The sequence below is a fragment of the Gossypium hirsutum genome, chromosome D01, assembly GCF_007990345.1.
Source record: "Gossypium hirsutum isolate 1008001.06 chromosome D01, Gossypium_hirsutum_v2.1, whole genome shotgun sequence".
NCBI classification, from domain to species: Eukaryota; Viridiplantae; Streptophyta; class Magnoliopsida; order Malvales; family Malvaceae; genus Gossypium; species Gossypium hirsutum.
The window spans coordinates 26,446,411-26,461,253 of record NC_053437.1 but is presented as its reverse complement, the minus strand read 5'-3'; the positions used below and the strand labels follow the sequence as shown (position 1 = coordinate 26,461,253).

The 14,843-nt window shown below is 31.6% G+C and overlaps 1 long non-coding RNA gene across 1 annotated transcript; it reads right to left on the bottom strand.

Moving 5' to 3' along the window:
* Nucleotides 1-13,713: 13,713 nt before the first annotated feature.
* On the bottom strand, nt 13,714-14,733 carry LOC121213634 (uncharacterized). Its single transcript, XR_005908998.1, has 2 exons — nt 14,421-14,733; nt 13,714-14,187 (listed from the first exon to the last, which is right to left on the bottom strand). It is a non-coding gene; the product is annotated as an uncharacterized lncRNA (long non-coding RNA).
* Between the last annotated feature and the right edge of the window lie 110 nt (nt 14,734-14,843).

Here is a 14,843-nt window from a genome sequence, read left to right as displayed (position 1 = left end):
TTGTGATGTTTTAGTTTTAACATCACCTCTAAAAGTACATCCTTGAAATGCAAACCACTTAATTGCATCAATTTAAGCTTTTAATTGACTTTGTTCTTCATAACTTACATAGAGGAAAAATGGTCAAAATTTTTTTGACCATTTGAAAATCGCTAATGAGATCCATCAATACTCTTTCAGCATTTTAATGAGAAGAAGTGTGATATTTTAAAATATGTACTAAAAAATGCACAACTTTACCACCTTTAAAATTTTCCAGTTTTGGAATCCATCTACAATAAATGCATTCAAACTAGAAAGACTATTTTCCTTATAAAATTGAAAACATGGAAGATAGAATATTACATCTTAACTTAGATAATATTCCAACCATTATAGGAATAGCTTAATCCATGATTTTAAAAGCTCTTTCAGTGTTTTTCCTCATATTCGAAATATTTTGTAAGATTGCATTAAAATGAACCTGTTGGATTTAGTGCCCTAAGTGTAGTATTTTCTTCTATGTACACTTGTAATTTTTTGAATAGATTGGTTTAATAAAATTATCCAAAAATTATATTAATACACTTTGCATATTTTCCTAAATGGTTTTTTCATGCAAAGCAAAATGGAAGCAGATATTAGCTCACTGGTTATCTAATGTTTAACTAATACTAAGTGGTATTACATGTTTGGATAGTAATAGGAAAAGACATGTTATATTAGTAGATGAACCTAAACATGTCCTTAGTCTAATTGAAAATGAGCAAATCGATTGAAAGACTAATATGTTATCTATTAAGTCCAATTTGGGAGATGTTTTGTCTTGAGCATCGAAGCAGATGACTCCCCGAAGATAGAGACATAGATGTGACTAACAGCACATTAGATATGACCCCAGTAGAATAGATTTATTTACTTGTGACATTCATATTGTGAAATACCTTAGTCTTGAGTGGATGGTGAACTATGTATGTGTGACTTTTATACTTTCATGTAAGTAAAAGCCCGAGTTCAAATAGATAAGGAATTGAAAGCTAGTGCATTGCGTATACAACTTTTGCAGTATGTAGCATTATTCACAATAGTGGAATTCATAGCCCAAGAAATGGGTAAATGATATCCTCATTGGAATTACATGATAGCTGAAATGTAAACGTGGCCACAAGTCATTTGTCTTTATGATGTGTAACACCCCAACAAACATAGGGTTAGAATTAATAAAATCACCATGAAATAAGCCTTAGTCTTGATGGTTAAGAGCTTAGAATACTCCTTAAAGAACCAAGGTTCAAACCCCACTCTTCCCATTTTCTTCTATTTTTTTCCAACAACTAAGGAACTAACTCAATCTAGTATATATATTAAAAGTGGTAGAAATAAGCCAAGAATGGGTAGCAGCCCCAAGTGGTAAGGCCCTTCATTCCCCCCTTGTCTTTAGGGTTAAATCATGCTAAACTCATTCCTCAATTCCATTTCTTTTTTCATTTTCGGTAAAAAGGGTAAATTACCCTGCAGCACCTTAAAAGTTTGGAAATCTAGCTATTTAATCCCTTTCCTAATTACATTAGGATTTTGATTTACTTTTTTTCTAATTTCTTCCTCTATTATCTATATATCATCATCTTTTCTTTTTCACCCTTTTCTTTCACATTATTTTGCTGTTGAAAGTTATTTCTTTGCTCACCCCAAATCGAAATCAATCTCTATTAAAACATTTTCCTACCAGTTGTTGAATTTATCAGTGATAACCCTCGAAATTCATTAAAGATCGATAAGTATTCAAGTTTCAAATTAGTAGAAACCATAAATCATGGAATAACATCATTCTTGTTAATATTTAAACTTGAATACGAATATTTTATGAATTTTCTTGAAAATCTTGATATTTTTTTATAAATCTTGGAAACTATTATTGATTCTTGTGTAAATCCCGTTTGAAGGACCTATTCTAGGTACCCGAGATCAGATCTAGGCACTAGGAACAACGTTTGAGATCCCGGTGAAAGGTGTGTGTTCTTTTATGAGTAAATCGGGCAAACCATGCCTAGCACACAACCATGTCCCCCTGCAAACCTTAAGATAGTTCACTTTTCACACGGGCACAACCCTTTTACATGGTCTACCACACGGGTGGACCACACAGCCATGTGTCTTGGAAACCCTAGTGTAGTTTATAAATCGATGGCCTCAGTTTGTTACACGACCTGGCAATATGACTTGAGGCATCTCACACGGCCTGGTCGCACGGTCATGTGCCTTTGTTTATCAGATTTTACAGTTTTGCCCATACTTTTTTATTTACCAAGTTTAGTCCCTAATTGATCTCTGAACTATTTTTAATGTTTAATTTTATTCAATCAAGTCCTTGATAGTATGGGTTATGTTAGAATCTATGATTCGATGAACTGAATTCATATGCTAATTATATATACTTGAATGAATTGTGAACAACTCAGATGTATGTTGTATTGTATTTGTGATTGTACGTATAATATACCTTATACCATTAAACCGTACACATAGAAAGTTATAAATGAAGGCAACAGTGGCAGTTTATCTGTATTATTTTACCATGTTCTCATAGCCATAGTAGATCCTATCTGCGATGGTCTTACTACATACCCACAACCATAACTGATTCCACCTGCAACGTTTTTGTTGTGCATCTACAACCCCTTTGAGAACTAGCACCTGCAAACATGTTTTGCATCCACAGCCAATGGCAAATTTTACTTGTATTACTCTACTATATATTCACAACCATAGCAGACTCCATCTGCGATGTTTTGCTGTGTGTCCACAGCCATTGACAGTTTTATCCGCGAATCAATAGTGGTTTAACCACAAAACCGATGTGTTGGTGGATGGAATTCTAGGAAACTCCCAATGCGGTATGTATTGGTAGGGTAGAATCTTTCTGTTAAACCAAAATTGTATGGCATTCATAAAACATATGCATTCAAAACTAAAAGTTTTCTAAGATGATACATACATATATACACATGTACATTGTTGCGTGATCTAAAATATTGAAATGTTGAAATTGCTATTTTGAATTATTTGATGAATAGTATTTCTGTATGATTAATCGTTGCACTAATTATTCTTGTGTTGATTTTATTCAAAATAATGATATTTTGAATTGTTATTCGATTGTGATTATTCTAAATTCTGAGAAAATTATAAGAAAGCGTCTTATGTGAAAAACTGTTAATCTGAAGTGTTCTTTTTATTGTGTTTATTCTTGAAATTGTTAAATTCATGTGCCTTGTCTTTGGGTTGCACTGATTTTTCTTGTATTGAAACTCACACTGAGCTTTCATAGCTCGCCCTCCCTTATTTTCCTTATTTATAGATAACACACATGGTTAAGATGCAGAGACGATATTTGGAGGGCTCGACTCAGATCTATCTTTTTACTGAAAAGCATTTTATACTTATTATTTTATAATTCTTGTTATTTGATAGTCCTTTGCTTTAAAGTGTGGCATGGGATTTAGTTTTCAGGTTTTTATTTAAGGCAATTATTTAATTGTGCATGAAGTATGGTATTCATTTAAAAATCATGTTAACATCACTTTTTCGCTGCTAAATTGTAAAGGTGTTTGGTTAAGAAAGAAATTCGAAAATCAACTAAGTTTTTTAAATAATCATCGTCACATAAGAAAATTCAACTGAATCAATTTTTTATAACTCATGAGATTTTCCGTAAATTAACTAAGTTTTCTTTCTAAAGATAGACAAATGTTTTAATTTGACTATTTAGAGTCTTCGATCGCACTTGGTTGTCTTGGTGGCCAATGTAATCTCCCAAATTTGGGTCTACCGTCTAGGCCGGGCTAGGGAGGTTACATGATGAATGACTTAATTACTATTTGATAGTAAATGATTTTTCATGATGGAAATGTAATGGTTACCATGAGATAAAACAGGATCATATTGGGGGAACGTATTTATCCTAAAGAGATTAAAGATACTCTATAAGGATAACACATTTTTGACAAGATTATTGGACTGGCAATGATTGAGTAGCTTTCGCAATGGTATGTAAATGGGGAGAGCTCAGTCACGATACTATAGTGGAACGATTTTGTGATTAAATGAGTTTATAATTAATAGGCAAAAAACTGGAACTTAATTATAAATCATTTGAGCCCTAATTATATATGTCCAATCAGTCCTTCTGCTAGCTCATTAAAACCAGAAATGAATTGCATATAAAATCAAGTGAACGAAAATGGATAGAAACGATAAATTTAGAGAAATGGATTACATTCAGAAATAAATGTGGTTTCTCATTAACTATGGAAATAACCTGAGATTTAATTTAACTTTTTCAAATTATTATTTAATTAAATAATTGAAATTCAGAAATTAAATTAAATTAAATTAAATGATCATTGTGGATCGGTTGAATATGAAAATTAAATATATTTTTCATAGATTCTTCTATGGTAAAATTGTCATGACTTTAACGAAATTAAAATTTGATTGAGAAAATAATTTAATTGAGAAATTAATTTATCTAACTAAATTAATAAATAATATTTATTTTGAGAAATAGAAAAACTTGTATTGAGTTAGATTAAATTATAAAATTAAATTATAAAATGCAGGGTTAAAAGTCCAAGAAACACATATAAATAGACTCAATACATGAAATGCCCAATACTATCCCTTCCCTCCTAGTAGAACTAGGAGATTAATCTTTCTACCAGATAAATATTATTTGTATTCTCCTAATTCAACAAACATTCTCTTATCTCTCCTTATAAATATATGGCACTGGTAGGGCTAAAAATACATAATTTTGAGAATAGTGAAAATTTATTTTCTAAGTAGAAATTTTATTTTCTGGGAAATAATAATTCTACCGGTTTCTATAGAGAGTGAGATTTAATTTGCTATTGAAAATAAGAAAATTATTTATGGTTCTATATTTGATTCATGATTGTTTGAACCCAACCCACACTCGAAGTGATTTGTGGTATCTGAAGAAGACCATTTGGTTGAAAGTTGAGAACGTCAAGAATCCGTCTAGCTAAAGCATAGGTACTTTTTTAAGAAAGTTTATTGTTATAAATATCACAAACCAACTTTATTTTCAAATTTATTTTTCTGCACTGACAAAAATGATTTTTTAAACTAGATTTTTTTCCCAATAAAACCAACTTTAATATAAATCTATTTGCATCGCAACGAATTGATATCGAAACTGCCATTGAACTCAATTCATTGAGCTTTAGAAGGATTCATATACGAAATTGACTATTAAGTTAATTTTCCTCTTGAAGAAAGCATCGGTACATAGTTTTTCATCTACACAAAAATTCGTATACGTTCAAATATTATTTCTTAATATGCAGATGCTCAAATAAAGCATTATGGAATTGAAAAAAAGTTACACAAAAAATTTTAAAAAAAATATATAAAATTTTAATAATATCCATATAAATAAACCACCACCCGAATCTTCATAAACAAAAAAAGAATACCTCTAAATATAATATACATTAATCACAAAAATAGGATACCACTTCATAAAAGAACCAATTTTTTTTCTCTAAATGATATTTTCTCTAGTCAAAACTAGAAATGGAACTATCAAGTCCCTTAAACAATCTCGAGGAATCATTTAGGTCATACTTTTTTGTGAAACTATATTGCTTTAAACCTTCTTCTTCTTCTTTTGTGTTAATAATATATTTCAAATAATTAAGAAAAACAATTGATTGAGTTTTAGTTCGATTGGCATGAATATTATTGTCAGTACAGGAGAGCGTGAGTTCGAATGTGCTAAGATGCATTATCCTCCTATTTCCAAAATCCATTTTACGGACCTTTAGACTTAGGTAGATAATCTAGTCCTTGAATCAGTCTAATTGATAAAATTCAAAATCTAATTAAAAAGATTTTTTTTTTCAAGTATTGGAAATGAAAGAAAATTTGTATGATTAGGTCCAAAGCAACATATATGCCTTGGGAGTTTCCTCTGTCTAGTAATGGCGGAAGGAATATGCTGTTTTTTTTTTTTTGCTTTTTCATTGTTCTTGTATTTTGTATATTTGCTAGTTGAAGTTATATAAATAATTTGATTTAGGGTTAGCAATTTGTTTTTGGCTACACTGTAAACACAATTATTTCTATTCTCTTTTGAAGCAAGGACAAGAAGTAAAATCCCAAGTCCCTAAATTTCTCAAGTTGTAGCTGACAATGGATAAGACTCTGTTTGGTAACTTTCATTGTTTTGGTTTCTGAATGCAAGTTAATCAAATCATTTTCCCAAATTTTCTTTCTTCATGTTTAGTCAGTTGAATAGGAAAGGTTGGAGCATCTAGAAAAAAAAATTAAAAATAAGAACAAAAATTATTAATGATTAATAACTTTGCACAAAATATTATATTTAAAAAAAAGATTGAAAATGAACCAAAGCATAATAAAAGGTCCAGTTTTTGTCAAAAATCACAAATTAATTAAAAATATATATGGTTTTATATGTTTTTAACAAAATTTCAAGTTGCTGATTTTCAATTTTTATCAATTCAAGGCAATTCTATGATTTTTCAATGTTCAAAAAGGTTGATAAGTTAATTTATTGTATTCTAGATCTCATTTTTTTATCAGAAATTAAAAAGATAATAATTATGTGCTAAACTTATTAAATATAAACTGTTATAAGTGGTTGGAACAAAGAAAATTGCATGAAAACATATGTCTTTTTGTTTTCTCATTTGTCCTTGTGAAAATGGCATTTTCTTGGTAGTTTTGTTTCAAGCCCATAAACAAATTTGCTCACCATTGCCCACTAATATGTATATATCTATTTGTCTTGCCCTCTTTGGCATTTTACTTAGAGATATAAAGTGGGAACATTATATTAGATTTGCTTAGATGTCCATAACCCTACTTAATCACTTTGCTATAACACGAGTGGAAACCTCATCCTTTTTTCCCTTCATCATAAATGTGACACATCAAATGTTCATCTAAAATTTAAGGCTATACAATACTCTTATTTTAGTATTTCATAAACTTTTTTTTTGTTGGTAATTAATATAAAATTCATAAATATATATTCAATCAAACCTAAAAGAAACCTGTGTATTTATAATGGAATATTATTAAATATACTTGTTGCGGAATTTTTTAAATTTTATAAACCAAATTAAAATATTGTCAATTACTTCTTGTTTATTTATTTTTTATATTTTTTTAATATACTTGAGTTGGAAATAATAATAATAAAACTCCATTGTAAGTCTAGCAAATAATTCTAATTATTTGATATAATCATAATTTCTTTTTTATTTTACAAATGGGGTTAAAAGCATGACTTCAATTAATATTTAAAAAATAATAGTATTATATATAGTTAAATAGCACCTTGCCTTTTTTTTTTAGTAGGGAGTTCTAAGCTTAGAGATGTAATTCTATATTTTGCGAAGATAATTAAAATGGTTTACATAACATCCGAAGTAAAGCCATCAGACAACTTTAACTAAAAAAATTAAATATTATTTATTTAAAGTTATTTTAAAATATAAATATTTTCATTTCTTTTATTTTTCATTCAAAAACTCAGTGACGAAATATCAACAACTTATTGAAATTTTATCACAACTCAAATTTCAATGATAGAACCCATATTCCATCGAGCTTTTTTTTTTCTTTTTAAATCTTGATTTTATTTTATTTCTCACATCAATACAAATTTTATGTATTATTTTTAAAAAAATAACTTTTTATATTCTTTTCTATATACTTTGCATAAAATAGCTAATATTGTGTGAATTTCTATAAAGAAAAACATCCTAAACAAAGCATGAAATCAAAATACAACGAAGAAGATAAGTAGAAAAAAAATGGTAAGATGGTTGCAAAAGAATTTATCTAACAGCTAAAAAACTGCATTAAAAGAGAAGAAAGAATGTGAGGAGGGAGAGAGTGTAAAAAATTGAAATGTTTTAATTTAATAAAGAACAATTATCTTGTACATGGTCTATGGAGTCTTTTAGATTCCACAGGCAAGTTAAAGATACATGTTTTTAAAAAACGAAAAAAAAAGCTCGTTGGAATCTAGGTTTTTTCATTGAAAATTGGGTCCGAATAAGTTCATCAATAAGTTCTTGAATTTTCCATTATGGGAGTTCTTTGATGAAGAACAAAAAAGATAAATACGTTTATAAGTTGTTTTTTAAAAAAAAAAGCTTAAGGAAATAATATTGAACTTTTTAGATTATTTAGTTAAAAATTGGCAAGTGTGACAAAATGATTGGCTAAGAGATTTTTTAACGCTTTGGGTAATTTTACTAATAGGGTATAGTTTAGGTGCCAATTTAGGAAAATAAGTATAATTTAAGTATCATTTTGTGATTTAAGCTATATTTTTTCTCAATTTTTATAGTGACTTAATCCCCTTAAAATATGGTGTCAGAGACAAGGTTGTCCAACAATGTTTGTTCAATGACCTAATCGGTCATAGACTAGATTAGTCAAGATATGAGACAACTTAGGCATATTTATATGTTGAATTTTTTGGCATGGGTCTTGTTGCATGTTATTTTAATAAGCAAATGAGCCTCTTGGACCTTCTCATTCTAGTATTCAAAGCTAAAAATTTAAAAAGGTATTTATGAAGAGTTTGAGCATGTGGAAGAGATTGAATTCGACTTGGATTTATAGTGAGATTTTTTCTCAATCTCAAAGACGTGTTTCCTGGCTATTTTTAATGAGGTTTCTTCTATTTAACTTGAGACTTCATTAATAAATATTTTTTAGTATATGAGGCATACAAGAAGTCAAGTTAATCTCAATTTATTTGAGCTTATCCTTGTTGCCCGTGAAGCCTATAAATAGGATGTTATGTCACACACTAGAAAGGGGCTTTTAGAGTGCCTGGTTATTTCATTTTTTGTTTTACTTAGTATGCACTCTTGTGCTAGGCTTTTATTAGAGAGTTTATATTTGATGTAAGTGAGTTTTTTTAGGTGAGTGATTTGTAGCAATTGGGGTCAATGTTGGGTTGCAATTACTACTTTGTGTAAGGGTAGATTAGACTCAAACCAATAACTATTTCAGAAGATTGTTGAATAAGTATCATTCACTGAGCAAGGATCCGTAGAGTAGGATTGTTTCCAAACTGTGTTAACAAATAACTATGTGCAAATCTGTCTTTACTTTCTCTGTTTTTCATTTTTGTATCACTATCTAATCAACATTATAATTGAACACGACATTGAACAAAAAGATTAAACTTATATCAAACTGACGTGTTTCTTCAAATGGTATGAGAGCAGGCTTCAAATGTTGTTTGGAGATGGTCCTAAGAACTGTTTGTTGTCATGGAAAATATGAGAGAAGGAAATTCTATCACATGAACACCTCTACTAGTTGGCTCATCAAACTATGCTTATTGGAAAACTCGAATGAGATATTTCATCATGTTAGTTGATGAATCTGCTTGGGAAGCAGTTAAGGAAGGTTGGAGCAGGCCCGAAGTTATAGGTACTGATAAGTTAACTAAGCCAAAATAAAAGTCCTAGCAAACAACTAATGAGAGAAATGCTGCCCAAGCAAACTCAAAAGCTCTTTATGTGATTTTTAGTAGAATTGACATGGAACAGTTTAAGATGATCTCAACCTGTGAAACTACTAAAGAAGTATGGACCATCTTGCTGACCCAACATGAAAAGAATTCTTCTATTTGTCAAAGAAACATAGATCTGTAAGTATGATTGAGGAAATATGTCTTTGAGAGATGTCTGAATTTAAATTGATGATAATGGTTACCCGGATGGGTTCTAACAAAGTGTTTCAGTTCTACAAGGCAGAAGAGGTAGTAGCATCCTGCTAAATGATGGATCTGAAGGCTAAAGTACCATTTGAGATTATCATGTGAGTCCCTAGGCTGACTTTTGCATGTAGTATCTAGGAACTTCTATGCTAAGTGACCAAAGAGTGAATGAAACTAACCAAGTATAATCTGATGACTCTAATGAGGAACATAAGATTTGTGAACTTGCATGTATGGATAACATGAAGTTTCATGGTCAAAGTATGAAACATGAATCTTGAGGTTAAAAGATGCTTGTGTTTGGATAATGGAAATGTGTTAATGTGTCTGAAAGGTTTGGATGTGTCTGTTACGAGTATGTTAAGATATGATGAGTTCATAAAAGATGGGCCTAAGTATGAAAAGCCTGTGTTTATCTCTAGAGCCATCAAAGGGGCCGTTGGGGCTAAAAACACGAATCTCTAAAAGGACAAGTCCATGCCCATAACATTATAAGACCATATCTTGTAAGACCATAACTAGTGGGTTATGGCATCATATGGGAAGAAGACCATATTGTGTAAAACTATAACAGGTGGGTTATGACATCATATGGGAAGAACACCAAATTGTATAAGACCGTAACTGAAGGGTTATGGCATCATATAGGAAGAAGACCATATCATGTAAGATCGTAACTGGCGAGTTATAACATTATATAGGAAGGACTAAAGGAAAGTTATTACCTAACGTGGCTCTTGGTGTGTCCCTGGATGATGAGGGGCAAACCTCACGAAATGTGAGTCTAGGCAAATCCTCATCACCAAAACACCAGAAAAAAGACACCTTTGTGGCAAAACTCTAGACAGGAAAGCCTTTGTGGCGAGTATTAGATGTAAAGGACTACCTTTGTGGTAAAACATTGGATAGGAAAGCATTTGTGACGAGTACTAGATGTAAAGGAAAACCTTTGTGGCGGAACTCTAGAAAGGTAAGCCTTTGTGGCAACCTCTGTTTAAGAATGCCTTTGTGGAAAATCTCTGAAAGGAAACACTTTTGTGGTGATCTCTGTCAAAGGAAAACCTCCGTGGAAATCTCCATAAAGGAAGCCTTTGTGGCTATATCTAAAAAGAAACATCTTCGTGGTGCAACCTAAGGACAGGATGCCTTAGTGGCAATTCTATAAAGGAAAGCCCTTGTGGCGAATACAAAAGAAGTCTTTGCTACTATTTAAATAAAGGAATGTCTTCACGAAAAATTTTGAATGAATAACGTGTAAGGAATTAGGAAAGAATGACATGAACAACCCTCTGAAGGCAAAGTAAAGATAGGACTCTTAACATATGGTAAATGTAAGAGATAATGTATAGATAAGTAGAAGGAACTAAGTATCCAATGAATTTTGAAAGAAAGGCTCTATATGTAATGAAAAGGCGAACCTCGCATGATAACAAGAAAAGAACAGTGAAGCTAGAGCGCACCAGAATAGGTGGCAAATCTGGGATATGTGTTATAGGCATGTATGGATAGCACCTTGAAGTAAAAAATATCTAGGCGAACTCTGTATTAAGTAATGGGCATAATCTATCTCTCCCGAAGGAAGTGAAAAAATCAGTAAGTATGAAATGAGATTTTAAGTTTGTTAATAAGGTAAATGAAATGGTTAATGGATATGTAAAGATAAGACTTAAGAAGGGACATAGAAAGTGAAGAGATTTTAAGTATAGTACGCTCAAAGGAAAGAAACAATAATTTGATTTTGGACCCCGAATTTAGAGGTTAAAAAAGAGAGGGCTTAATGAATATGAAAGGAAGATAAGTCCTTAAAGGAGCTATGAGGAAGAAAAATTTCTAAAATAAAAAGGAGTAATTACAGTTTGTTAAAGGAAATCTTTATTGAAATACCCGACAAAGGGAATAAGGTAAAGTCTAAGGAAACATGTAGGATGTACGAAGCATCTATGACACTTAGGTGTAATGAATCATGTATTTAAAGTTTAACTCGCTAAGTTCTTTTGAACTTATGAAGGTTATTTTATGTTTCAAGTTACAAAGAAATATGCGCCAAGAGGGACAACGCCAAGGTTACGCCAAAAGGAAGTGGCGCGATGGGTTGTTATGCATACAATGGAAGTTAAGTGGCGAGTTCAAGTTAGAGCATAAATTGTTTCAGCAGTGTTCTAATAGGTTTACAGTAGACTGAGAGATAAAATAGAGAATACTAAAATTTTATTATCATGAACTGTAAATGTAACCATAGAATGTACGCCCATAAGAAACTCTGTCACAGTCATAGATAGAACTTTTACTTAGGCAAAAAGCTTAATTTACATCTGTTATAGGATGTAATACCCAATGCTCAGATTTGGTTTATCGAGTTGGGTGGAAGGTGTTACAGAATTGACCTTTAACATCGAAATTTTCACCTACCAAAGGTATCCGACAAGGGACCCTCTTAGTCCTTATCTCTTTTTGTTAGGAGTGGAGAGGCTTGGGTAACATATTTTGATAGAAATTAGAAATAGGAAATGAAGGTTTGTTCATCTTTCCAAATTAGGTCATGATCTGTCACTTTTTTTTTTCAACGGATGATCTAATCCTCTTCCCAAAAGTGAGTATGGAGCAAGCCATGGTTGTTAAGGATATCATTGATCTCTTTACTACACACTCAAGTCATAAAATTAATCATCAGAAAACTTATTTATTCTTCTCAGTGAATACAAGAATTAGTACTCAGAATGTCATTACTCAAGCATTAGGGTTAAAAAATATTGATGATTTGAGAATTTATCTTGGTATACCTCTATCTCATAAAAGAGTTAAGTTGAGCACCTTTCAATTCATTGTTGATAAGGTGAGACACCATCTAAGTAGGTGGAATGCTAATTCCTTATCTTTGTTTGGCCATATAACCTTGGTTAAATCAGTCCTAATTTCCATTCCCAACTATTTTATACAAGTTCCCATGATTCCAACTAGTATTTGCAAATAGATTGAGCAGCTTTTCGGGATTTCATTTGGGGTACTTTGGGCAATTAGAGGAAGATAGATCTTGTCAAATAGGACGAAGTCTACTGGTTAATTACTAATGGAGGGCTCAGAATTTGATGGTTGAAACACCGAAATATGTCTTTCCTTATGAAGTTAGGCATTCAATTGCAATGTTGTTTAAATCGAATCGAATCGACTGGTCAAATTGGTTGAATCGGGAACTGGTCAGTACACTAATCTGAAGATAGTGATTAAGTCATTTGAATCGTGAACCATTTTGAACTGTTTTTAAATCTTCAACTGTGAATTGGATAAATTAGAAAATGAAGTGGCTTTTACAATTTTTGGGGTCATTTTCGTTTAGCCCAAATTGGAAAAAAAAAGACCAAATCCAACCAGCCCCCAAAAATAACACCCAGCCTTTACCCATTTTAAAACCAATATAAAAAGAACTTAACAAACCTTATCTAAGCAGTGTGAAATCAATAAACTAAGCAATCAGAAGCTTTCTCCATATTTTTTAGAGTGATTTAGAAAAAATAAGAAGAATAGAAAGAAGATGAACGGTGAAACCACAACAATCTCCATATTTTTATATTTTGAAAGATATAAAAAAATAAGTACATAATGAAACTTTTGGATTCATTATTGATAAAGAAAATGGGTGAAAAATGAATGGATACAAAAGAAAGAAGAAGAATAGATTAAGAAAAAAACCAATTTGGAGAAAAGGAGAATGAAGAAGAGTTTAAAGTTGGACTTGAAACGTTAAAGACCTGAAAGAATAAACAATTAAAGATGGAGATAATTTTTTAGTATTAAAAATTGATAGTCTTTAATTAGTTAGAAATTGAAAATTTGAAGTAAATTGATTGATTTGAAAATTAAAATGCATGAGAATTGAGAAAAGCTTGCACCGGAAACAAGGAATGAAAAACATTAAAATAAAAAAACAATAGGATTTTAAATTTATTTAAAAACATATTATATTAGGTTTTTTATTTTTGAACCGGTCCAACCAAAAATCAATGGTATGACCGTTTGGTCACAATTCTGATTCTAAAAGCATTGTTCATGTAACACCCTCTACCTGATTCGAATCATCAGATCTGAATATCGAATGTTACAACACATAAACACTTACAAAACATTTTACAACTGATGTATAAACATTTTTAAAACATACTTCTTATTATTTTATTAACTGTAATAGGCCAATTTTGGCCTAGAACCAAAACCCAAAATAAATATAAAAATAATAATAACAGTCTAATATGGCCCAAAACCCAAAAAAAAACCCTAGCCCACCTAAGTCTAAAACATATCAGCAAGAAAAAACCCTAGCCGCATGCCTTGCTACCGCCGCCGCTCCTTACGCGCCTGATGCCACCTCCTCCGCATGCTCTGACACCTTTGTCACCGGCCGTCCACACGTCTGACATCTGCAAGACCAAGGCAGCACTCAACAACAAAGAAAAAAACAATGTAGAAAAAAACAAAAACTAATAACTTTGATTCGGCTATAATAACCGAATCTCACCCTCGTTGTAATTTTTTACGAACACTGGAAATCAGATTTTTCATTTTTTATCTTTTTGTTTATTTATTATTATTATTTTTATAAATATTTTTAATAAAAAATGTAGAAATAAAAAGGGGTTTCAAGGAGGTGTACCTGAGGGTGGTGCTCCTCCGTAGGGACGCCTGAGGTAGCCACCTCCGATGAAAGGTGGCCGAAAGTCGAGGGGTCTTCGGCTATTTCAGGCATTTTCGCCTGATTTTTGGAGATTTCGGCTTCAAATCGGGCTTAGGGAGGTCGTTTTGATCAAAATGGCCCCTTTTTTGAGAATCTGGCCGCCGTACACGGTGGTCACCGTCGTCGTTGGCCAGCGGCCATGACGAATGAATGGTGGCCCTATTGGCCAGAGAAGAGGGAGGGGGTTGAGAGTTTGAGAGAATCTCAACTTTTTATTTTTTGAGAAAGAAGGAAAAGTGAAAAATTTTGAAAAATATTTGGGCTTTATAGCAACATTAAACGACGTCGTTTTGAGCCAAAGTCACCAGAGGCAAAATGGCGTCGTTTTGCCTTAAGACCCGT